The 25668-nt window shown below is 42.0% G+C and overlaps 4 non-coding genes across 4 annotated transcripts; 2 read left to right on the top strand and 2 right to left on the bottom strand.

Annotated features, from left to right (window-relative positions):
- The first annotated feature begins 8353 nt into the window (after positions 1-8353).
- Positions 8354-8427, top strand: trnat-agu (transfer RNA threonine (anticodon AGU)). Its single transcript has one exon. It is a non-coding gene; the product is annotated as a tRNA-Thr (tRNA).
- Positions 8428-9429: 1002 nt separating this feature from the next.
- Positions 9430-9511, bottom strand: trnal-aag (transfer RNA leucine (anticodon AAG)). The gene has a single exon. It is a non-coding gene; the product is annotated as a tRNA-Leu (tRNA).
- A 1678-nt stretch (positions 9512-11189) lies between these two features.
- On the top strand, positions 11190-11263 carry trnat-agu (transfer RNA threonine (anticodon AGU)). Its single transcript has one exon. It is a non-coding gene; the product is annotated as a tRNA-Thr (tRNA).
- A 1012-nt stretch (positions 11264-12275) lies between these two features.
- On the bottom strand, positions 12276-12357 carry trnal-aag (transfer RNA leucine (anticodon AAG)). The gene has a single exon. It is a non-coding gene; the product is annotated as a tRNA-Leu (tRNA).
- Between the last annotated feature and the right edge of the window lie 13311 nt (positions 12358-25668).

Genomic DNA, 25668 nt, shown 5'->3' with positions numbered 1-25668 from the left:
ATTCAGAACGCAAAGCTGTGTCAGTGTTCTGTGTAAAAAATCGGTTTGAACATCATGGGAGCTGTGTTTAATAAGCTGCTGAGTAAAGAATATTTTAATCTTCTTGCTGTCAGTAGTATTTTGCATATAGTTGACTCTTACCTGAATGAAAACAGGACGTAAAGGAAGGGTTTCAGAATTCAGTCAAAGCTTTATTCCCGTGCTTACAGTCTGGGTAATTGGAGACTGCACAGTTATGCTTCCTATGGTCATATACGGGTTTTTCGCATGAAGCCGTATTGAACAGTATTTCTCGCGTTGTGAACTTGTGTATACAGCGGTCCCCCGGGTTCCAGTTAGTGCGTAATTACTCATCGATGAAAAACCGGAGGTTTAAAAAAAGATAATTAGCTCACTGATACTTTGATGTAGAGGCTGTGGAAATATCCACGTCGTGGTCTTTAAAATGCATTTGGTTTGAAGGCGTTCTGTGCTTCCGTTGCGAAGATATGGACAAAAGAATATTCGTGCTTGGTCCAAAAAAAATGTAATATAAATGAAAAAGTAAAGGCTGAGAAAGCATTCACAATGTATTTTATGCACAAAGCAAGTATTCTCGCGATTCTAAGAGGTTTCGTGTAAACGCTACAGGCGTGCCAAAATCGTTTTCGAACTTCAAGCTAACTTTACCCCGGTCTGGTACCATAGGTCACGTACAGTAGCTTAAAATCCCAATCATGTTTTTTTTCCTATCTTGTGGTACATAACGTACCATTTCGGACTATCACAAAGGGCTTGATTTCGTTAAATGCATGTATTCATTTCCTTTCTGGAAAACTTGTATTTCAAGAAATTCACACAGCTTGCGAGAAATTAAATTCAATTCTTGATTATCAGTGCAGAAGAAATATTGCCAGCTGGCAAAAAAATATTTTTTTTTAACTGGAAAGTTGTGATGTGAGACACGAATCCACCATTCCGTCTGTGTGGCGCATTCGGTTGTTAACTGAAAAGTCGGTGGTTTGAGTCCACCAAAGGACGGGTTTCTGTTGCGATGTAAACATTGTCTTCGCAAAGGTCGATTGGATTTCTCAGCGAAACCTTTACCATTTTAATATTTGCAGGAAATGCGAGTGCTTAACACGTGTCAGAATCACCGGGAAATGTCCAGTTACTGTATGCCCAACATCGCAACTCCCCAGAAAACCATATTCACCCAAGAAAAGAGTTGAAGGATCTGATGAGGTTAGTTATGAAAGTTATGAAAGGAAGTTGATGTGGAGCTGTTAGCCGTAAAAACTCCTTAATGTCCTTAATGTCTTTGATGTCATCAGCGATAAACTGCATTCAGCAAAGATAAAAAGAAAATTATCTTTGCTTACTGCCCTGTCTTTCGGACACCTGAAGAAGGCTCCACAGCCGAAACATTGTGATTCTTTTCTTCTCTTTTCAGCTGGAATAGTCCTTTACTTGTTCCTTTGCAGCCTACGCATGCTGACGCAGCTACCCACCCGATATCTAACATTCTATAATCACAACTATGAATGTCCACTTTGGGTATTTTTTCCATGATTATTTATTATTATTATTATTTATTCTGTCATTGAAGCATATTTTATGTCATACTGAAGTGTCATAATCACTGAAAAAATATTTTTTTTCATTTAGAAAGTAAGAAAATGATAAATCACTAGGAATTGCATTTAGCCTGTTCTGATCTAGATTTTCTATATACTTTAACATGCCATGTTCACAATGTCACAACTCATAAATGAAACAGTGAAGTGTTGTAATTACAAATGTACATAGTGCCGGGACATTGAGATGTTTTGGTAATGAGTAAGGAGGGACATGCAATGTTCACAGGGTCAAATTTATAAAACGCTACAGTAAAATTTCTTGTATTTCGGGATTATGAGAGCCTGTTACATTGTGTCTCACACCTCAGTGTCAGAATTTTGAGACATTTTTATAACCAGGGGTAGGTTCATAGCAATAAGCAGAAAGTGCGATCATCCTTTGCTCATCCTCGGTTAACCATATATTCTCATATGCCATGTTCTGAATGTCCCATTTAAAACTGCTATATTAAAATTAAGACTTTTTATGATCAGAAGGCAAGGTTGTGGTAAATATGCATAAAGTGAAAGTGAACTTATGTTTTGCCTTTGTCTTGTTATTGTGAGTTTTGAAAATTGGTTTTCAATTTTCTGAAATGTGTTTCACACAAAAATGCAATTTGGATAGTCACTACTTATATATTCCCCTTTACTGAGGATATGTACAGTAATCCATCCCGATTAGTACTTTTAAAAATTACTTTAGAGAGCCATCAGAAAGGGAATGAAAACTTGCATTAAACAAAATCAAGCTGCATGTAATCATCCATAGTGATACATTTTGTAAGACAAGACAGGAAGAAAGACACTGCTGGGATTTGAGCGCAGAATCTCCTGTTTAATAGGAAAACACTTTAACCAAATCAGCCAAGATGCTGTCAGAGTATTAACATCATGTCTGCATCAGTGATTACAGCTGACTATCGCTGGAGGACAGTGAAGTCAGCCTGCATAATGAGGGGGAAGAGACTGACCTCTGTGATGCACTATAGAGTTACACTAACCTTCTATCCAACTGTTCTATGCTGCATTCTATCCTAGTGGTAAATATTGGTTTCCGTGCGTGTAATATTGTGAGAATGTGTAGAATGTTGTGATCCTTTTCCCCCAGTGTCACCCAAATTGGTACACTGTGCTTTGGCAATTCTTCAGGCGATATTGTTTAGAGGAGCTCAGTTGAATTACTTTGCGTATATAAAGTATTTATTTTCCCTTTAATCCTTTAAAACATATTACATTTTCAAAACATTGTATCTTTCTTTCTACTAATTGTAGCGGCAATGCTTGTTAATAAGACAGAATTAAGTGTTGCTGTGCTTTCCCAAATGAGGCCCCATCTCTCTCTTCATCTCTGTGGTGCAGCCACAGAGAAGCTATTCAGGCAGGCTGATTTAAAGATGTTTTCTTTTGATAAGGGACAGCTCCCAAATGGGGATGCATTTAGCTAAGCCTGGCTATCATGATCAATGGGCATCCATTGGCGCCTATCTGTCTAGGGAGTGCCAGATGGACATCTGGACTGCATTCCTAAGTGTCAGGAGTAAGTGACTCATATCTCACCTTGATCAACCAATCAGGGACTGGTAGGGCAGAGTAACCCACGTGGGTCTCTGATGCCCATGAAACTTTCATCCAATGAACGAGCTGAAGTTCCTCCAGGTAAAAACAGGCAACACAGAGCTCCAAGACTATTCTAAAGGGAATTCAAAGGAGAATTCCAGGGCTGTGAGATAATTCCAGGGCGGGACGGCCCAGGAGCAGAAAGGCTCCCAAGGGCAGAACATTCTCGCAGCGCGCCTCCTGACCATCCTGAGACTCAGCCTGGACCACCACGGAACGGCCAGTGTGTCCAAGTGCCAGAACTTTCCTTTGTTCTAAGAGTCGAGAGCGGAGGTTGCCAGAGAGTAACCAGAGGATCCACCCGAGGTTAGCACCAGCAGCAGGCCTGGTGAAAAGGTCAGAACTGTGGACAGCTGAATTACTATTCAGAACTAGCGCTTCATCAGGAACGAACTGGTCTTCTTCCTGACCTGCTGGGACTCACAGTCATCTTTTCTCCTGTGCACAAACTTCGCTAGTTTCAGCCCAAACTAACTAGCCAGTATTCAGAGAGCATCAGCAGCGCACCGTCACAAGCCGCACAGCACAGCCTGGCACGGAGCCAGAGAGTGTGGATTGGACAGCAACAAGCCTGCAACTGTTTCTTTGTGCCCGCAGGAGATCTGAATCCCCAGAGATCGGAAGAGTATTCAACTTCACTGCATTACTGCTCCAGAATTCTATTGTTATCCCAACCAGTTGATATCAATGTAATTCCTAAGAGTTATGTACTTGTTTTGAGTATCTAATGCAGAAGTTGTAACCAAGTTAAATTACGAAACGGTCTAAATGAATGATATACCGAACGTATGTCCTCTTGATATGTGTAACTCTTTGTAACTGAATGAATATATATCTTTTGTATTCTGATAACCCTTAGGATAAGATCTGTTTGGTTTACATGCATATTATATATATTAATGAATGTATCCTCGTGTATTAGTACCTGTGTGTGCGTTGTTTGAGTTATCTCGCATGGTTGGATTCTGAGACCATTAAAAGAATCAATTTTGTGATTAACTGCCACAATTAATAATTGTCCCAGTAAATGCACAAACCCCTACAGAACTGGTGCCTCGTGAGAGCACACTACAACAGTGTGTGATCTCCTGTCCCAGCCTGAGGAGCAGACACCGAACCTGTCTCTCAATAATAATAATACAGTGTGTGATCTCCTCTCCCAGCATGAGGGACAGACACCGAGCCTGTCTCTCAATTATAATAATACAGTGCGTGATCTCCTATCCCAGCCTGAAGAACAGACAGTGACCCTGTCTCTCAATAATAATAATACAGTGTGTGATCTCCTGTCCCAGCCTGAGGAGCAGACAGCGAGCCTGTTTCTCAATAATAATAGAACAGTGTGTGATCTCCAGTCCCAGCCTGAGGAACAAACAGTGAGCCTGTCTCTCAATAATAATAATAAAGTGTGTGATCTCCTGTCCCAGCCTGGGGAACACTGAGCCTGTCTCTCAATAATAATAGTACAGTGTGTGATCTCCTGTCCCAGCCTGAGGAACAGACAGCGAGCCTGTCTCTCAATAATAATAATAATACAGTGTGTGACCTCCTGTCCCAGCTTGGGGAACAGGGAGCCAGACTCTCAATAATAATAACAGTGAGGAACAGTGAGTTTATCTGTCAATAATAATAATACAATGTGATCTCCTGTCCCAGCCTGAGGAACAGTGAGCTTGTCTCTCAATAATAATAATACAGTGTGTGATCTCCTGTCCCAGCCTGAGGAACAGACAGTGAACCTGTCTCTCAATAATAATAATAATACAGTGTGTGATCTCCTGTCCCAGCCTGGGGAACAGACAGTAAACCTATCTCTCAATAATAATAATCCAGTGTGGAATGTCCTGTCCCAGTCTGGGGAACAAACAGTGAGCATGTCTCTCACTAATAATAGAACAGTGTGTGATCTCCAGTCCCAGCCTGAGGAAAAGTGAGCTTGTCTCTCAATAATACAAATACAGTGTGTGATCTCGTGTCCCAGTCTGAGGAACAGACAGTGAGCCTGTATCTCAGTAATAATAATAATACAGTGTGTTACCTCCTGTCCCAGCCTGAGGAAGAGACAGTGAGCCTGCCTCTCAATATTAATAATACAGTGTGTGATCTCCTGTCCCAGCCTGGGGAACAGAGAGTAAACCTATCTCTCAATAATAATAATCCAGTGTGTGAGCTCCTTTCTTAGCCTGAGGAACAGACAGTGATCCTGTCTCTCAATAATAATAATCCAGTGTGGGATGTCCTGTCCCAGTCTGAGGAACAAAAAGTGTGCTTGTCTCTCAATAATAATAGATCAGTGTGTGATCTCCTGACCCAGCCTGGGGGGCACGGAGGCTGTCTCTCAATAATAATAATACAGTGTGTGATCTCCTGTCCCAGCCTGGGGAACAGAGAGTAAACCTATCTCTCAATAATAATAATCCAGTGTGTGAGCTCCTTTCTTAGCCTGAGGAACAGACAGTGATCCTGTCTCTCAATAATAATAATCCAGTGTGGGATGTCCTGTCCCAGTCTGAGGAACAAAAAGTGTGCTTGTCTCTCAATAATAATAGATCAGTGTGTGATCTCCTGACCCAGCCTGGGGGGCACGGAGGCTGTCTCTCAATAATAATAATACAGTGTGTCATCTCCTGTTCCAGCCTGAGGAACAGTGAGCTTGTCTCTCAAAAATAATAATACAATGTGATCTCCTGCCCCAGCCTGAAGAACAGACAGTGAGCCTGTCTCTCAGAAATAATAATACAGTGTGTGATCTCCTGTCCCAGCCTGAGGAACAGACGGTGAACCTGTCTCTCAATAATAATAATACAGCGTGAGACCTCCTTTCCCAGCCTAAGGAAGAGACAGTGAGCCTGTCTCTCAATAATAATGATACAGTGTGGGATCTCCTGCCCCAGCCTGGGGAACAGACAGTGATCCTGTCTCTCAATAATAATACTCCAGTGTGGAATGTCCTATCCCAGTGTAGCGGCAATGCTTGTTAATAAGACAGAATTAAGTGTTTCAGTGCTTTCCCAAATGAGGCCTCATCTCTCTGTTCATCTCTGTGGTGCAGCCACAGAGAAACTATTCATGCAGGCTGATTTAAAGATGTTTTCTTTTGATAAGGGACAGCTCCCAAAGGGGGGTGCACTTAGCTAAGCCTGGCTATCATGATCAATAGGCATCCATTGGCGCCTATCTGTCTAGGGAGTGCCAGATGGACATCTGGATTGCATTCCTAAGTGTCAGGAGTAAGTGACTCATATCTCACCTTGATCAACCAATCAGGGACTGGTAGGGCCGAGTAACCCACGTGGGACTCTGATGCCCATGGAACTTTCAGCCAATCAACGAGCTGAAGTTCTTCCAGGTAAAAACAGGCAACACAGAGAGCCTTAAGTGTAGAATTCTGTGGACTTTTCTAAAGGGAATTCAAAGGAGAATTCCAGGGCAGGACGGCCCAGGAGCAGAAGGCTCCCAAGGGCAGGACATTCTCGCAGCGCGCCTCCTGACCATCCAGAGACTCAACCCGGACAACCACGGAACGGCCAGTGTGTCCGAGTGCCAGAACTTTCCTTTGTTCTAAGAGTCGAGAGCGGAGGTTGCCAGAGAGTAACCAGAGGATCCACCCGAGGTTAGCACCAGCAGCAGGCCTGGTGAAAAGGTCAGAACTGTGGACATCTGAATTACTATTCAGAACTAGCGCTTCATCAGGAACGAACTGGTCTTCTTCCTGACCTGCTGGGACTCACAGTCATCTTTTCTCCTGTGCACAAACTTCGCTAATTTCAGCCAAAACTAACTAGCCAGTATTCAGAGAGCATCAGCAGCGCACCGTCACAAGCCGCACAGCACAGCCTGGCACCGAGCCAGAGAGCGCAGATTGGACAGCAACAGCCTGCAACTGTTTCTTTGTGCCCGCAGGAGATCTGAATCCCCAGAGATTGGATGAGTATTCAACTTCACTGCATTACTGCTCGAGAATTCAATTGTTATCCCAACAAGAGTTATGTACTTGTTTTGAGTATCTAATGTAGAAGTTATAACCAAGTTCAATTACGAAACGGTCTAAATGAATGATATACTGAATGTATGTCCTCTTGATATATGTAACTCTTTGTAACTGACTGAATATATATCTTTTGTATTCTGATAACCCTCTCGATAAGATCTGTTTATATGCATATTCTATGTATTAATAAATGTATCCTCGTGTATTAGTACCTGTGTGTGCGTTGTTTGAGTTATATTGCATGGTTGGATTCTAAAGCCATCAAAAGAATCAATTTTGTGATTTACTGCTACAATTAATAATTGTCCAAGTAAATGCCCAAACCCTACAGAAGCATGCAAGAAAATGTGATCATTACCTATTGAATTTCCCACCGGCGTGGAGTTTGAATTCACAACCATGAGACTCAGTGTTCAAGAGTCACAGAAGAGGTCAGCCTGGTCTTCAGTTTGCCAACGATAAGCTCCGGCAGTGCTCCTCTGTAAAGCAGATTGTTCGGATCGGTTATGTGGGACGGCACTTCGATACTAAGATCGTTTGCAGCACACGCATGGTTTCCCCCTTCACGCAAAAAACATAGACGAAGGAAACTCTCTTGTCTTGGGCTGCTGACTCCCGGATTTAAAGCGCTCTGGGAGCCAGCTATGTCTCTAACAAGCACACTATAAAGACAGGAATTACACTTTGCTCACGTCACGCATGGAATGGCGAGGCTACTTGTTCCAATATTATCTAGTCTCACCTCATATGGTGCCGATTCCTGGTTTTCATTTAAGAAAGAGCACTGCAAACACCATAAACAGTGCAAAACGTGTGATGAAAGAAGTCTTTTCCCCCCTTTGTCTAAAGCGGAACACAGCGGAGTCATGCCGAGGGTTGTGAGATCAAGATTTCAGTGGAGCACTGTCGTCTACGTCTTTAGCTACATGAGTTGGACATCCTCTTGTACAGGGAAAGCAGATTGAGATCCTCTGACATGAAAAGTGACAGATAAAAGCTATTTCTCATCCTTTCTCTTAGTGGTGGAACTATCGCATGTAAATGAGGCAACTTGCAAGGCGAGCAGGCTCGGTGCACACCGAACGCAGATGTCTCAGAGCAGTAGAGACGTGTCCAAGTGGCTGTCAAAGGACAGCACTTTGCCGGCGCCGTGGCTTAGTTGGCTAAAGCGCCTGTCTAGTAAACAGGAGATCCTGGGTCCGATTCCCAGCGGTGCCTTTCTTCCTGTCTTACTGTACAGAATTTATCCTTATGGGCAAATCCCATGCCTTTTAATTCAGGTGAATGCAAGTGTCCGTTTCCTTTCTGGAACAACTTGTTTTGAAAGAAATCTATACAGCTTGCGAAAGATGAAACACAAATCTTGCTTATCAGTGAAGAAGAGGTACTCCCAGCAGGCCAGCTAATACCAGCAAAAATTTTTTTTCACCCTAACCCAGAGAATGGAGAAAAGCGAGGCGCCTGTGGCTCTGCAGTGTAATCAGTTCGCGAGTTCGGCGGTTAGCTGAAAGAGTGGTAAATGGAGCTCGCCCCAGCCCGTCCTTATTCTTTTAAAGAGGATAAAAAATTAACTTCGCCGCCATTACTACCAGCTTTAAAAGACACGGAAAAAAACACACTACAGATGACTTTTCTGGAACCGAAGCAGAGATTCCTTTACAACCAACTGATAAAGCTCAGCCAGTGAATACTGTTAACAGAATGTGAAAGCACGATCAACTTTGTAACTGCAACCACAGGAAAAACAGCAAGAAGCAGGCTCCATTCCCCATTTAAATCTGTCGTGCGAGGCATGCTTTTTGCACGCATGAAGTAAATCCCACGATTGCTTTTGAACTTGGACAAAGTACTTCCAAAGGAGCGCTATGCGCAAAGATTTAACAAGCTCAACCCCCGCCGACGATTTGGTGTGAAGAAGCAGAACATTCAAGTTTCACAGACAGAAGCAGCACGCCAGCACAGCCAACATTAAAACGGAGGGCACACTACGATTTGCATTGACACAAAAGTGATCTGGGCAGACATCGTTCCCTACATAACGCAAAAAGTGGCAAAGCGCTTTTGGGTTGAGAGGACGCAAGAAGGTTTTTGTTTTGTGCCTTGATGTCAAGCTGAGAAAGTATCTTTAAACACTTTGCTTAGTTTCTCGAGAGACTGCCAAAAAGCAGTTCCCTCCCTTTCGTCTGAAGCCAGCTGAAAGGGGGTCTCGACAGAAGCACCTGGCAGCGGTGGGATTCGAACCCACGCCCCCGAAGAGACTGGAGCCTTAATCCAGCGCCTTAGACCGCTCGGCCACGCTACCCGCTGTGCACCGTTTCTTTGTCTCATTACTTGCCCGGAGGAAGCCGGGTGGGTTTTGCTCTTGTCGCCCGACTTAGTGGCGTTATGACCGTGGAACTGACTGCACCTGCTTTTTCTGAGATGCTTCCCCTCTCATGGCGAGATCTCGACTTCTTTAACACCTCTGGATAAAGATCTTCTGTGGAGCAGGTTTCAGACCTCTGCGTACAGCACCCTTGATGTCATTTTATTTTTACAGCAGCCGCATCCGGAAAGTTGTGTCTTTTACGTTTTATTTGAACAACAAAACTACATACAATACAAACAAGAGCACATATAACGTATCAAGAAAATCGTCAGGGGCACATGCTATAATACAATTACACTTTATGAAAAACGATTACACAAGGTAAATAAAGATAAGGTCCGCCCAGCTTGTTCTTACATTTCGAAAGAGTCCGTAAATACCCCTTTACGTCTATTTTGAACTGTTCAAATGTAGGACTCTTCCCAGACCATTTCACTTTATACCACATTCCTAAACGAGGATGCTTCTCCTGTTTTAGAACTATTTTGGGCGGTATGGCTTATACAGCACACCCACAGTATTCTAATGGTGGACTGCAGATCTGTGCTATAGTTCAGTCGAATTCAAAGGATCCAGCAATCGTACTGGATTTGTCTGGGATTCTGAAATGTCTCTTGCAAAAGTATTTGGGTTTGCTTGAACCTTTGATAAAAAAAGTGATCTGATCTGAGACTACCCAGCTTACAATCTCTGAGGTAGTTGTCACTAAACTCGGACGTGATGTGGCACACATGTGCCATGTGCCTTTACTTTTGTAAAAAACTGGTATCGGGAAAAGTTTCTTAATATTTCTTTTGATTAGCATGCAAGAAAATGTGATCATTACCTATGGAATTTCCCGCCAGCGTGGAGCTTGAATTCACAACCTAGAAACTCAGTGTTCAAGAGTCACAGAAGAGGTCAGCCTGGTCTTCAGTTTGCCAACGATAAGCTCCGGCAGTGCTCCTCTGTAAAGCAGATTGTTCGGATCGGTTATGTGGGACGGCACTTCGATACTAAGATCGTTTGCAGCACACGCATGGTTTCCCCCTTCACCCAAAAAACATAGACGAAGGAAACTCTCTTGTCTTGGGCTGCTGACTCCCGGATTTAAAGCGCTCTGGGTGCCAGCTATGTCTCTAACAAGCACACTATAAAGACAGGAATTACACTTTGCTCACGTCACGCATGGAATGGCGAGGCTACTTGTTCCAATATTATCTAGTCTCACCTCATATGGTGCCGATTCCTGGTTTTCATTTAAGAAAGAGCACTGCAAACACCGTAAACAGTGCAAAACGTGTGATGAAAGAAGTCTTTTCCCCCCTTTGTCTAAAGCGGAACACAGCGGAGTCATGCCGAGGGTTGTGAGATCAAGATTTCAGTGGAGCACTGTCGTCTACGTCTTAAGCTACATGAGTTGGACATCCTCTTGTACAGGGAAAGCAGATTGAGATCCTCTGACATGAAAAGTGACAGATAAAAGCCATTTCTCATCCTTTCTCTTAGTGGTGGAACTATCGCATGTAAATGAGGCAACTTGCAAGGCGAGCAGGCTCGGTGCACACCGAACGCAGATGTCTCAGAGCAGTAGAGACGTGTCCAAGTGGCTGTCAAAGGACAGCACTTTGCCGGCGCCGTGGCTTAGTTGGCTAAAGCGCCTGTCTAGTAAACAGGAGATCCTGGGTCCGATTCCCAGCGGTGCCTTTCTTCCTGTCTTACTGTACAGAATTTATCCTTATGGGCAAATCCCATGCCTTTTAATTCAGGTGAATGCAAGTGTCCGTTTCCTTTCTGGAACAACTTGTTTTGAAAGAAATCTATACAGCTTGCGAAAGATGAAACACAAATCTTGCTTATCAGTGAAGAAGAGGAACTCCCAGCAGGCCAGCTAATACCAGCAAAGTTTTTTTTCACCCTAACCCAGAGAATGGAGAAAAGCGAGGCGCCCGTGGCTCTGCAGTGTAATCAGTTCGCGAGTTCGGCGGTTAGCTGAAAGAGTGGTAAATGGAGCTCGCCCCAGCCCGTCCTTATTCTTTTAAAGAGGATAAAAAATTAACTTCGCCGCCATTACTACCAGCTTTAAAAGACTGCCATGGGCACGGAAAAAAACACACTACAGATGACTTTTCTGGAACCGAAGCAGAGATTCCTTTACGAACCAACTGATAAAGCTCAGCCAGTGAATACTGTTAACAGAATGTGAAAGCACGATCAACTTTGTAACTGCAACCACAGGAAAAACAGCAAGAAGCAGGCTCCATTCCCCATTTAAATCTGTCGTGCGAGGCATGCTTTTTGCACGCATGAAGTAAATCCCACGATTGCTTTTGAACTTGGACAAAGTACTTCCAAAGGAGCGCTATGCACAAAGATTTAACAAGCTCAACCCCCGCCGACGATTTGGTGTGAAGAAGCAGAACATTCAAGTTTCACAGACAGAAGCAGCACGCCAGCACAGCCAACATTAAAACGGAGGGCACACTACGATTTGCATTGACACAAAAGTGATCTGGGCAGACATCGTTCCCTGCATAACGCAAAAAATGGCAAAGCGCTTTTGGGTTGAGAAGACGCAAGAAGGTTTTTGTTTTGTGCCTTGATGTCAAGCTGAGAAAGTATCTTTAAACACTTTGCTTAGTTTCTCGAGAGACTGCCAAAAAGCAGTTCCCTCCCTTTCATCTGAAGCCAGCTGAAAGGGGGTCTCGACAGAAGCACCTGGAAGCGGTGGGATTCAAACCCACGCCCCTGAAGAGACTGGAGCCTTAATCCAGTGCCTTAGACCACTCGGCCACACTACCCGCTGCATGCTGTCTCTTTATCTCATTACTTGCCTGGAGGAAGCCGGGTGGGTTTTGCTCTTGTCGCCCGACTTAGTGGCGTTATGACCGTGGAACCGACTGCACCTGCTTTTTCTGAGATGCTTCCCCTCTCATGGCGAGATCTCGACTTCTTTAACACCTCTGGATAAAGATCTTCTGTGGAGCAGGTTTCAGACCTCTGCGTACAGCACCCTTGATGTCATTTTATTTTTACAGCAGCCGCATCTGGAAAGTTGTGTCTTTTACGTTTTATTTGAACAACAAAACTACATACAATACAAACAAGAGCACATATAACGTATCAAGAAAACCATCAAGGGGACATGCTATAATACAATTACACTTTATGAAAAACGATTACACAAAGGTATTCGGGTTTGCTTGAACCTTTAAAAAAAAGTGATCTGAAACTACCCAGCTTACAATCTCTGAGGTAGTTGTCACTAAACTCGGACGTAATGTGTGTAATTGTGTCGAAACCCAAAACAGTAACATATTTAAGAGTAAATGCCTCCTAATAGCTAGCAAGCGCTCCTAGTTAGTAAAGTTGTTTGTGTCCCTGCCAGTCACGCGGGAAACCGGGGTTTGATTGCCGACGGGGAGACAGCTAGTTTTTTTATGACCAGATTCCAGTCTTTAATGCTGTGTGTGAGAGTTTACGTAACTTTCCTTTTCTCACATTTTCTGACGACTATTCCGAAGGAGCGCCCTGTCAACTCCTAATACTTTTCAAAAATCTGCCTGCATGTTTGATTAGTTTTGTTTTACTTAGAAAATGTTCAATATCGATCATAACTAAAGAAAATTATGATCAGAAACAAAAACAAAATGTTGAAGATGCAACTCGATCTTGAATCAGAGCTGGGTGACATGGGCTAACTTGTCCTGCACTGATCAGACTAATTGAAATGGTCTGATTCAGAGCCTGTGCAGCTTGTACTAATACAACAACGCCAGTATTGAACCCTCAGCACCATACTGACTACTGAGCACAAGTTCAGCTGCTCTCCAGCTTTGTTACGCATGTTTTTTTATTGCAAATGGAGCTGATCTCCAGACAGTACAGTGTTAGTCAGCAGCCTCTACTAGTAATACATCGCCCCTGTCCAAAATCTCTAGGTAAAAAAAACACATTTTATACATTTGTCTGTTTAAAGATATAATCTCTTTAAAAAAGACAAAGGGTTTGTGTGTCAATTGTTTCGAATTAATTTCGAACGCAAAGAAAAGTAGTTTTCTTCCAAGAAATCACACATTTGTCGCATCCTCCATACTATACTTCTCTCTTGTAGTAGTAAAGCATTTTGATTTAAACTGAACAATATATTAAATGTTTCATCTATACACTTACGATTAACATAGGCAGCCTTGAACGGATTGCGGAAATCAAATATACAGATGGATTCAGAGTGTGCTTTCCAACTTTTGTGTAACATTTTCCTTTGATAGGGCCGAGTTGTTTTTAAAATCTGGATTAAATAAAAAGGAGTGACGTCAGTGTAAAACAGCTTTCCTTCATGGGGAACAACAGTTGTGTTCCATATTTCTAATTATTTTGGTTTCAAGATAGCAATTTAGTATGAAACATAAAAGCCAGCTGGATAAATCTGTTACACGTCATTTACAATGGTCTTTCAACTAATAGCCCGTGCAGGGATCAAACCCCAACTGTTGTTGCGAGTTGCATAAGGCTCTGCAACATGCAGATGAGAAACTAACCTCCGCTTCTTCATTATATACACAGTGAGCTATATTTGCGAGTCTACTGCCCCCTGCGGGCTCTGTATTTGATTGCGGTACAAGACCGGCCGTGGAGATAAAGTGAGACGGGTGTGTACATTAAAAGGCTCATAGGGTCCCTGGGAAGGCTCAAACCACCACCCTTTTTGTTAACAACCGAGCCACAAAGACTCATGTACAGCTTAACACTCCTCGGTCTCAGTGAAAGTGATACACTCCGTAAAATTTCTGGAGAATCATTTGTCAGTTTCCCTACGGGATTAATAAAGTATTATCTATCTCTCTTAAAGGAAAATCGCCAACAGTGGCCGATATCTATTGGAGTTTTTTTCATTCTATACTGCAATTTCTGAAGGGTACAGGCTTGGAGAATTGGACCTTATGGTGAAGGCTGCGGGCTCAGCAGCAGCAGAACCTGATCAGTATCGGTTGACTCCGATATACTTTGACAACTTAACTTCTGGATTTAGAGACATTTACCTTAGTGTCGGTATACTAAGATGTTTTGGTAACGAGGAAGGACGGACAAAGCAAATTGGCAGAATGTGTGCTATTTTGTTGACTACAAGTCCTCACATGCCAGAGGGTCAATATTAAAAAAAAACGTAACAGTATAATCTCTTGTACTTCACAATTTAATAGTGTCTGTTACATTGTGTCTCACACCTCAGTCTCAGAATTGTGAGACAAGTTTGTAATCAGGAGGGAGGGCAATAGCAATTCAGCAGAAATTGCATTCACCTTTTCCCAATGCATTTTCACATGCCATTTTCTCACATGCTCAGAGGGTCATATTTTTAAAATGGTATCATAAAATGTCCTGAAGTTCAGGATTTTGACAGTCTGTATATTGTGTCTCACACCTTGATGTCAGAAATATGAGATGATTTTAAAATCAGGAGGGAGGGCCCTAGAATATAGCAAACATTGCATTGCATTGACAATGTATTCTCTCGTGCCATGTTCAGAGGGTCGTATTTAAAAAACGGTACAGTAAAATGTCCTGAAGTTCAGGATTTTGATAGTCTTTTCCATTGTCTCTCACACATCTGTGTCAGAATTTTTAGACATTTTCATAACCAGGAGGTAGGTTCGATCACCCTCTGTTCATCCTCAGTTAACCATATAGTCTCATATGCCATGTTCTAAATGTCCCATTTAAAACTGCTATATTAAAATTTCTTGTAAAATGCAAGAGTTTGAGACTTTTTATGATCAGAAGGCAAGGTCGTGGAAAATATGCAGGAAGTGCCAGTGAATTTACATTTTGCCTTTGTCTTATTTACTCGTGGTATAACATGCCAGTTTGTTTTATTGTGAGTTGTGTTTCTGAAATGTGTTTCATACAAAAATGCAATTTGGACAGTCTCTACTTACATATTCCCCTTTACTGAGGAAATGTACAATAATACATCCGGAGAAGTATTTTTAAAAATGACTGTAGAGAGCCATCTACAGGCGAAAGACGACATAACATCACAGCAGTCGCATTTAAGATGGAACGAAAAACACAAAGCAGCAGCTGGCGAATAAGAAGCCAACTTCAGCCTTGTTAATGCAATAGCATTAGGTGAGGTGGAAAAATATTTCTTGCTCTGAATCTTAACATTTTTATAGGAGGTGTTCTAGGACCTCTTGCCTCAGAAAAAAAACTGCCAGTACATCACTTATTTCTACTCCATCAATAGCAGCAGTGTTATCAGTACTGAGCCCTAAATGTAGGTCCTATCATCATATAAAAAGTCGAAAGTATCGACTGCATTCAACTGATAAAATGTATCTTCTATGAAAGTTATATCTTTATCCAAAATACATCGGAAACAAATTTGCACGTTTTTTGGGGGGGATCCTGAAGACTGAGACTCAAAACTTTTTTTTCCTTCTTTCCAGGAGGAAGGATTATTCAGATGCAAACATTGTCCCAAAATCGATGTACTCTTCAATGATATTCAAATCCTCAAATTCTTCATCTGAATGTCGATATTGAAATATGATATCGTACAAATTGTGGTTTTCTTTTTAAAGCAAATTTTATGCTTTAAATTAAATAAATTGTATTTATTATGAATGTGCCGGAATTTTTTCAGTACTTTAGAGGGTTCTGCCATTTTAGATGTTATGCTGTTCCTGTCTGATTTATCAAATGTGTCATTTAAATCTCCCGTCTTTTCTATATCAGCCTGAAGGCCTTGAAGTAAAGATTGCAATTCATCCAAAAATGCAATTCATCCAAAAAAAGTTTCCCACTGGTGATACATACAAGGAAATGAATGTACATTTTCCCCCCAAATCAACAAATTTAAAATCAAATAACTCCCTCATCTGCAGGTGGAGAGAATAATGTCAGAATAAATACAGGTTTAAAAGTCAGGAGCATTGATAGTCCTATTTTAAAATGACACTAAAATGCTCACAATATATTAAAAAGCTCTGTAAAATAATAAAAAAATTAAAAAAGGTAAAAAGAAATAATACACAGTTATAAAGCTCAGGAATTATCAATGGGAACTTACAATGGGTTGATATGATTTAAAAAATAAAATATTTGAAAAAATCCACTTACAATATGCTAAAAATGGCAAGAATACTTAAAACAGGTTTTAAAATTTTTAAAAAATAAAACAAGTTAAAAATAAATACTAAATGGGTTTAAAATTCAGGAATGTGATTGGTCAGATGCTTACAATGAGTGTTGCTGGTGTTTCGTGTGATTTACTGAAATGAAAAAATATTCAATTTAAAAACGGCAAGAGCTCGTATGAAAAAAAAGTTCTTAAGTATCTTTGTTGTAAGAGCTGCACCAGAACTAGTGTATTCATATACATCAGAAAAGTAGCTGAACGTGACTGGTTTATATTCAGTTATATGCATTGGGGACGAAAAGGAGACTTACATGGATTTTATTAGGTTTTAGGAATCAGAACATTTATTTTTACACATTTATGCCTACGAGCAGAAATAACTTCCTGCTTTCAGCGCTTTTATTGTTTCTGCTTGTAACCTCGAACAGAGAAACCTAGTACTGACTCACAGAAACGCCCCGGAGTTTCTGTGTTTCTGGGATTTAAGAGGGATGTACTGTATGAAGACAGTAAAGGGAGTTTTTTTTTCCCGCTGTAGAGTATGAAGGCGGTTTGATGAGTCTGGAGGGAGGAGACGAGCATTCCGCACGGGGAGCGCAGAACAACGAGTTTCACCTGCAGCTCGCCGAGTCCTGTCCTATATAACCGCTGAGCCTGGGACACACTGAGTCTCTAACCAGTGTTTGAGATGTAAAGGGTTAAACCCAGAAGTCGAGAGTGGAGTTTTTTTATAAGTGTAAGATTAAGGGAATAGGGTTTTGGTGGGTTTGGTGCACAGCAGAGGTTTCGGTTTAGGTTTAGTTTGCTTTTGACACATTTGTAACGGCCATGGCGGCCTGTAGGGTCGGCATGCACCGTTACTTTTGCTCACTTTTGGTGTATAAGGGTGGTGAGGGTTCGGCTCACTCGGGTGATATTTCACGGTTGGACTTTTCAAGGAAGGTGTTACAGAAAGGATTAAGGCATTAGATGTCAAATGCTTAATCACTTTGCTGAAGGGAATTGGTTTTGACATTAGTTTCAATCGGCGAAGTTACTGGAACAATTTTGGATAAAAATAGAGTAGAAAAAAAGATGTGGGCCTGATTAGAATGTTTGAATGGCAGAAGCTGATGGATCTTTCTAATGTGGTGTGAGCCTGGTCAGTACCTGGATGGGAGACCTCCTGGGAAAAACCAAGGTTGCTGCTGGAAGAGGTGTTAGTGGGGCCAGCAGGGGGCACTCACCCTGTGGTCTGTTTGGGTCCTAATGCCCCAGTATAGTGACGGGGACACTATACTGTAAACAGGCGCCGTCCTTCGGATGAGATGTAAAACTGAGGTCCTGACTCTCTGTGGTCATTAAAAATCCCAGGGCGTTTCTCGAAAAGAGTAGGGGTGTAACCCCGGTGTCCTGGCCAAATTTCCAATTGGCCCTCACCAATCATGGCCTCCTAATAATCCCCCCCTATGAATTGGCTACATTACTCTGCTTTCCTCCCCACTGAGAGCAGATGTGTGGTGAGCGTTCTGGCGCACTATGGCTGCCGTCGCATCATCCAGGTGGATGCTGCACATTGGTGGTGGTGGAGGGGAGTCCCCATTACCTGTAAAGCGCTTTGAGTGGAGTGTCCAGAAAAGCGCTGTATAAGTGTAAGCAATTATTATTAATTAATAGGACTGTGATTGTTCGCATGTTTAATGAGATGGTGATGAAGGAAGATGTTGTGACATGGTTGTCTAAGTATTGTTTAGTGAAAGGTGAGCTTCAGAAAGTCTTGGATGATGATGGCATCTGGAACTGTGCATGGAGAGTACCTGTTTCATTGCATGAAGACAAAAAATGGTTATGGTGGATTTAAACACATTCCTTCTTTGATTGGATTAGGTGAAAATAGAGGCCTTGTGTTCTACCAAGGGCAGCCAAAACCGTGCAGGAGATGTGGGGAGCTGGGTCACTTTGTGGATGCCTGTACAAAGGTGGTGTGTGGTAAGTGCAAGGAAATTGGACATGCATATACTGAATGTACAAGCGTGAGGAAATGTAATCTCTGTGAGTGTGAAGGTCATGTGTTTAAAGACTGTCCAAATTCCTTTGCAAATAGAACAAAACTGGGAAGACCAATGCTCTTCCAATAGCCTGCCACCTGTGGAGACTGAAAGTGCTCAAATGAAATGTACAGAACAGAGGGTGCAGTCTAAAAGAGACATTAGATTTAGAAAATGATTTAACTCAGAAGAGCAGAAGAGTGAGGGAAGATCATTTTCCGAGTCCTCAGGTAGGTTCTCCCATGGGTTTAGATGTCTCCAATATATGTGATCTTACTGACCAAGCTTTAGAACCAGAGACTCAAGGAAGGCAGGTGGAGATATATCCTATGGATTGTGGGGGTGGTGGAGGAGGAGACAATTAAAGCAAAAGGGGGGGGAGGCCTGTATAGTAGGTGTCACCTACTGAATGATTGTAGCCAGAGCTTTAAGTCTCCCCTGGTCCTACTTAATTATGGCTCTTAATATTGTGTCCATAAATGTGAGAAGCATTCGCTCCAAGTTAAGGGCAAGGAATATACTATCTTTTGTGAGGAAGGTAAATCCTGATATTGTGTTGTTACAGGAGTGTGGGTTACCCTTTAAAAACGGCTATAAGGATATGGAAGAACTGGGGACATTGGGCCCATCAATCTGGAGTGGGTCCAAAGAAAATAAATCTGATGGTATAGCTGTTCTAATTAAAAATAAGATGGTAGAGGTACGTCAGCACCTTGTAGTGAAACCAGGGAGAGCACTGGTGGTGTATCTGGGTTTCATGAATGTCTAATTTAAACTCTTAAATATATATTGTCTGAGTTGCTCACATGACAGATATGTCCTAATTCAGGAACTGAGTATATTGATTGGGATGGGATTTTAATTCTCTTTTAGAAAGAGAAGGCAGAATGAGGGGCGAGAGGCGGGTCCAATTTGATAAATCATCAATATTATTGCAAACATTATGTAAAGATTTTAAACTGAAAGATGGCTTCAAACTTCATAGTCAGGGGAGGGCAGGTTTCACATGGGACTAGTCTAATGGGACCCAAGCCTCACGCATTTTGTTTGATACGTGATTTTACTTGCACGACCGCAGGCCTAACCCCTGTTTTTTTTTCTTTGACCATTGTCTGCTGTCATGTACAATTTCTATTCCAACAGCTGTTACTGTGGGGAAGGGTGTGTGGAAGCTTGATATTTTGCTTCTGGAAGGTGAGGAAGTGACGCACAGGTTCAGGGAAAGATATAAGGAATGGCGGTCTTTGTATGACCTGTTTGACACAAGAGCACAGTGGCCGACCCTGCGCTCTGACCCCCAGCTTCTCTCCCTGTCTGTGTGTCTCATGGAGTTAGAAAGACTACAAGCTGTGCAAACTTCCAAATCTTTAACATCATTTCAAGGGTGTATGATAGATCATTCACAAGATCAAATGGCTGTTTATTATTGTAAGAACTGTAGTTATCTACTGTTCTTTTTACTCTTTTGCTTGCATTATACAGCCGTTAAGTGCATTTAGAACCTAAGAGATATCCAACTGATTAACCTGTCTGATGAATGTTAAATGGGTTGTGACATTTGGCAAAGTTTTTTCTACTGCTTCTGATCTTATACAGTGGTCAGAATCTCTCATCCAAAAGCTGATGAGTGGGAGGGGGGGAAATTAGTGTGTAAAAAAACATTAAAGAGCATAAGGGTTTTCATCACATGGACTTGTTTGACTGTTTAGGATTAATGTTTTGGTGCCAGATCAATTAAAGGACAACAACCAGAAACACTGGTTCTCAGACTGAACGCATTCTCCTTCAATAATCTTTTTTACCAACAGGTGAGTGGAGTTGCCATGGCCACCAGAATGGGACCCAGCTATGCCAATATCTTTGTTGGCTGGGTAGAAGAACGCTTCTTCGCTTCCTACACTGGCTATGTCCCTGACCTCTACAAGCAATATATCGATGGCTGCGTCAGTGCCACCACATGCTCCAACGATCAGCTTAAGTGCTTCCTGCACCATTTCACCAACTTCCACCTGTCCCTCAAATATATGGTTAACATATCTTCCACTACTCTTCCGTTTCTGGACATCAACTTCTCCATCAACTACCCCAGACTCTCCACTTCTGTTTATTACAAACCCACGGATTCACACAGCTATCTCTTGTTTTCACTCCAAACATACTAAAAATTCTCTCCCTTTTTCACAGTTCCTTCGGCTACAACAAATATGCAGCAACGACATCGACTTCCAGAATCAAACCCTCAAAATCTACTCCTTTTTCATCAACAGAGGATACCCCAGCAGTGTTATTGACAGGGCCCTTGCCCGAGCCAAAAACACCCCTTGGACCATCAACCCAATCAGGAACTCCCACCATAACAACCGCATTCCTTTGGTGCTTCCCTAACACACTTCCTATCCCCAGGACTGTTAACGACAACTTTTCCATCCTACAGGATGATCCCTCCATTGGGGCCCTCTTTTCTGACCGCCCCATCATCTCATATTGGCAATCACCTAATCTGCGCAACCTTCGTGTTCACAGCTCCCTTGACCGCTCTCAGCAACCATCCACACCAGGTACTTCCCCTGCAACAGAGCTCGCTGTATCGCCTGCAAGTACACATCCAACACCACACTCATTCAACGCACCTCAGGACAATTCTGGATCACCCAGATGGCATCTTGTACCTCCAGCAACCTTATTTACTGTATCTCTTGCAGTAAATGCCCAGTTTCTCTCTATATTGGAGAAACAGGAAGGAGACTTGGAGACCGCTTCAGAAAACATGTCAGGGCTGTGAAGATTGAAGATCTCTCCAAAAACCACTGTTTCTCATTTCACCTCTGATGGCCATGACAACTCTAATCTCTACGTCTGTGTTCTCAAAGATGGTTTTCTGAACTCATACATTAGTAAGACTACTGAAACCAAACTTATCCTGCAGCTAGGATCACACCTTCCCCCTTCTCTAAACGACAGACTACTATTCTACTAAGTTTTTCTCCATTCATTGGAAGTTTCATTTCACACCTCTCAACACCTTTTCTGACTTCACACCTCTTGTTTGGCCTCTCTTTCTGTCCCCTGCTCCCGCCTCTCACTCCTCCTCCCTCCCAGCCTTTGTTCTCCCACTACATTACCTTTGCCTACTGCCTTCTCTCTCTCACACCTGAAGAATGCTCCACGGCCGAAACATTGTTTTCTCTCTTCTTTTTTTCAGCATGGAATAAACCTATTACTTGTTCCTTAACAACCGGAAACAATATCTTCGGTCTTTCCAGAGCTGTAAGTAGTCATTCCAAGTTTATTAACTTGTCTCTGTGCTTGTATGTACTCTTCAATAGCCACTGATGTTCTGTACAACAGCTATTTTTAAAAATAAATTTGCATTTTTTTGGACTGCTTTTAAAGAATTGGCACATTTGGCAGAGCGGCGGCTCTGTGGCTAAGGATCTGCACCTGTGGCTGGAAGGTTGCTGGTTAACATCCCACGGTCGGCAGAGGAATCCTACTCCATTGGGTTCCTGAACAAGGCCCTTAACCCCAACTGCTGCAGGGGTGCCGTATAAATGGCTGACCCTGCGCTCTGACCCCCAGCTTCTCTCCCTGTATGTGTGTCTCAAGGAGAGCAAGCTGGGATATGCAAAATAGGAATTTCTAATGCAAGAAATTGTATATGGTCAATACAGTGATCTTATCGTATTGGCACATGGTAATCTCCAAGGAACAAGTAATAGGTTTATTCCATGCTGAAAAGAGAAGAAGAAAACACAATGTTTTGACCATGGAGCCTTCTTCAGTTATGATTTGATTTTTTACAATCATACCCACACAAACTTTGCAATTTTAAAAAATCTTGCAAACACAACCCAGATATGTTGACTTTTAAAAAACAAAAACAATTTGGGGTATTTTTTTTAAGAAACACATACTTCTTTTCTAGTTTTTTATGTGGCTGTGACTGTCAGAAATCATCAGTGAAAAGGTATGCAGATCCTGTGCAGATGCAGGAGCAAGTAGTTATTGAGACAGGCGAAGAATCCAGACCGAGATTGTTAGGTGAAAGGTAGATCGAAATACTGGAAGTACAGAGAGAAGCAAACAATTCAAAACAGAAGGTAAGGTCCAAGGTCGAGAGGCAAAAGGGAGTTCAGTAACCAGTAAGCGAGATTCAGAGTAAACGCGAGGTAGAACTCTCAAAGAGAAGACTCAATACCGAGTAGCTGGAAGCGGGTTTGAATGGTTAAAACAGTGCTTTGCTGGTGGATTAACAAATGTTATTATTAACCCGCTGCTGGTACTGGTTAGTTCTTTTGTGAGTTGATCTCCCCTGGCTGGTGGTCGTGACAGTGACAGAATGCTGTTTTGTGATTGATGCTATATCAAAATATAGGGTCCCTCAAAAATTAAACACAGAAATAAAAACATTTAATGGACTGTTGCACTCCTACACTATTAATATCCAATGGGAGTTGAATTTCAATTATGTTTCCACTTCATTCAGATGTGTTCCCTATTTTTCAGGTTGTTGGCAATGCCACATGTTAAAGGAGGACAGAGGAGTAGGAGACCAGACCTCTGGTCAAGGGCTGGTGGAGTAGGGAATGAGATCAAAGAATTTCTGAAGTTTTCTAAGCAAGAAAAAAAAAATTAGGTGGCATGACAATATGTGGTCAACACTGTCAAACAGAGTCCTTGGAGAGGATTGCTCCAGCAACAGGAAATGGTTATCAGTATCTGGCATGAAGATAGAAAAAAAGTAAGAATCCAAGTGCTTAGGGCGCAAAAGGAGGTGAGTATTGGTAAGGATTCCAAACCAGATGACAGTACACAATCTATAGTTAATATTTCAAGTCAAAGTGAGGGACATAGTTTGGAAGGCAACACAGAGCTTAGAAGTTCATCAGGAGATACAGAAGATGCATGGGCAGCACACGGCAGCACAGACAGTGGTGACATGTTTGAAGGGGAAAAAATCTGTGTAGAATCAGAAAAAAAGCCTGAAGAACACAGTGAATATTCCCAGGGGGCAAGCTCGTCTGGGACGTCACCTCAGGATAAAAGGGGATTAAGAAAGATTATGTCTGTGCCTAAAACTTTCCAAGTATGTCTGAAGGCTGAACGATGGAGAAAAATACCAACTCTAAAAGGTACATCTAAACTAAGATGACCATGGACCCATATGTTATATAGCGAGTTCAGGAAGATAAATCCTTGCTGCCCAATAGCCTTAAAATACCAATGCATCAGGAAAGAGAACAGCAGAAAAAAAACTTTCTTATAATTAAAGCAGTCTGTACTTTCAGTTCCTACCTTCAGTACCTTCAGTTCAGTACTTTCAGTTCCTGTAATGTAAAATACACAATGACAACAAGACAAACCAATGGGCAATGATGACATCACAATTGATGTTGTACGAGTAGGGCAAATACAACACAGTGAAAGGGAAACAAAATTTCGAAGTCTGATTTCGAAAATTTATCTAAGGCTCACAAGCAAGTATTAAACACTTCAGCATTTACTGTTCGAATACCACACTTTGTCAAAACACTGCCGCTTCTTAAGCTAATAAGTAACGGTTTTTGAGCACGCATTGTGTTGTTAATGCTTATATTAAAAAAAGCATAAATTCACATAATGGAATTTGGACTGAACAAAGTAGTCCAGCCCCTTTACAACATTACATATCTACTGATTAAAGCTTAAAACTACAGCAGCAGGAGTAACAATAATGGCAACAACATGTTTGGAGTTCGGCATTTCATTTATTCTGCGGAAACATCTTATCGGAATGAACTGCCCGAAATAAAAGAGTAATTGCGGCTTCAGATCGTTATTACAGAGCATTGCGTTGTTCTGTTCATGCTGACTACACGCTTTAAATTTGTCATTTACTGTAAGCGTTGCTTTTCCAGGTTTTTCTGAAATTCCTCGCATTTGAGCCAGTACTAAAATATTTCATTCCCGTCGCTGAATACATCGTGGAAACGGTATTTGCAACGGAATGCTGTCACACATAAAACCTTTTTGTTATTCGGTTCTGAAGTTTGAAAATGAAAATAAAACGGGGGTCACTTCATAGGCTTGAAAGAAGTCCAAGCAGCATAAAAACCCGCGAATTCTCACAAATTGCACTGCGCTGCAACTTTCTTCTGCTGCTTTTATAAATCAGCCTTAAACATTTGAATGCATACCTTACCGCTGCTAATCACATTCACGTGTTTACGAAGCTTTTTTCTGTCCGTTATGTTTTTTGCTAAGTAGTTTCTCCGTTTTCCTCGTACTGTGATTGTCAGCGAGCACAACAAGACTGAAACAGTGTAAAAGCAGGTAAAAAAGACAGGGTAAAATGCCTGACTGTCGGGAGTGGGATTTGAATCCGTGCCTCTATTTGGAGAGCGAAACACAAAGCTTAAAAGACACGAAGCTGTGAATTTGCTGTTTTAAACTGCTCGACTATCCTGAAAAAATGTGTGCTGATTGCACCAGTCGCATCCGATTTTCCGTAACTTTAGGACGATTGATACGGCTGGACTAACACAATTTGTGGCGTTTAGCATGACATGGAAAACGGTACCGGAGCATTCGGGTCCGGACTACCAGACTCAGAAACAGTTTTTACCCCCGCACTATCAAACTATTAAACTCCCCGCCTCTCTCACTCTCACCTCACCTCTCACCTATGACCTGAACCTCACAGTGCCTTCTTTCTTACCAAAAACCCAAACACACATTGAAAATCTACCTCTACCATACATGTCAAAAAGCTCACCCCATCATTTCTATCCCTTTATTTCATTCTTTCGATGCATGTTTTTGCACATAACCTGTTACCTTTTTGTTGTTTTGCACGCTGCCTGTTGTTTTTTGGACATCGGCTGTTGTCTCTGTCTTTCTTTTGTTATACAATTGTATTGTTGTTGTGTTTTTTTCTTTGTACTACTTATGTCCGAGAGCTA

The sequence above is a fragment of the Lepisosteus platostomus genome, chromosome 5 (genome assembly GCF_059453375.1).
Source record: "Lepisosteus platostomus isolate fLepPlt1 chromosome 5, fLepPlt1.hap1, whole genome shotgun sequence".
Taxonomy (NCBI): domain Eukaryota; kingdom Metazoa; phylum Chordata; class Actinopteri; order Semionotiformes; family Lepisosteidae; genus Lepisosteus; species Lepisosteus platostomus.
Note: the sequence above shows the minus strand (reverse complement) of the source record. Positions and strands in the feature narration are given on the sequence as shown.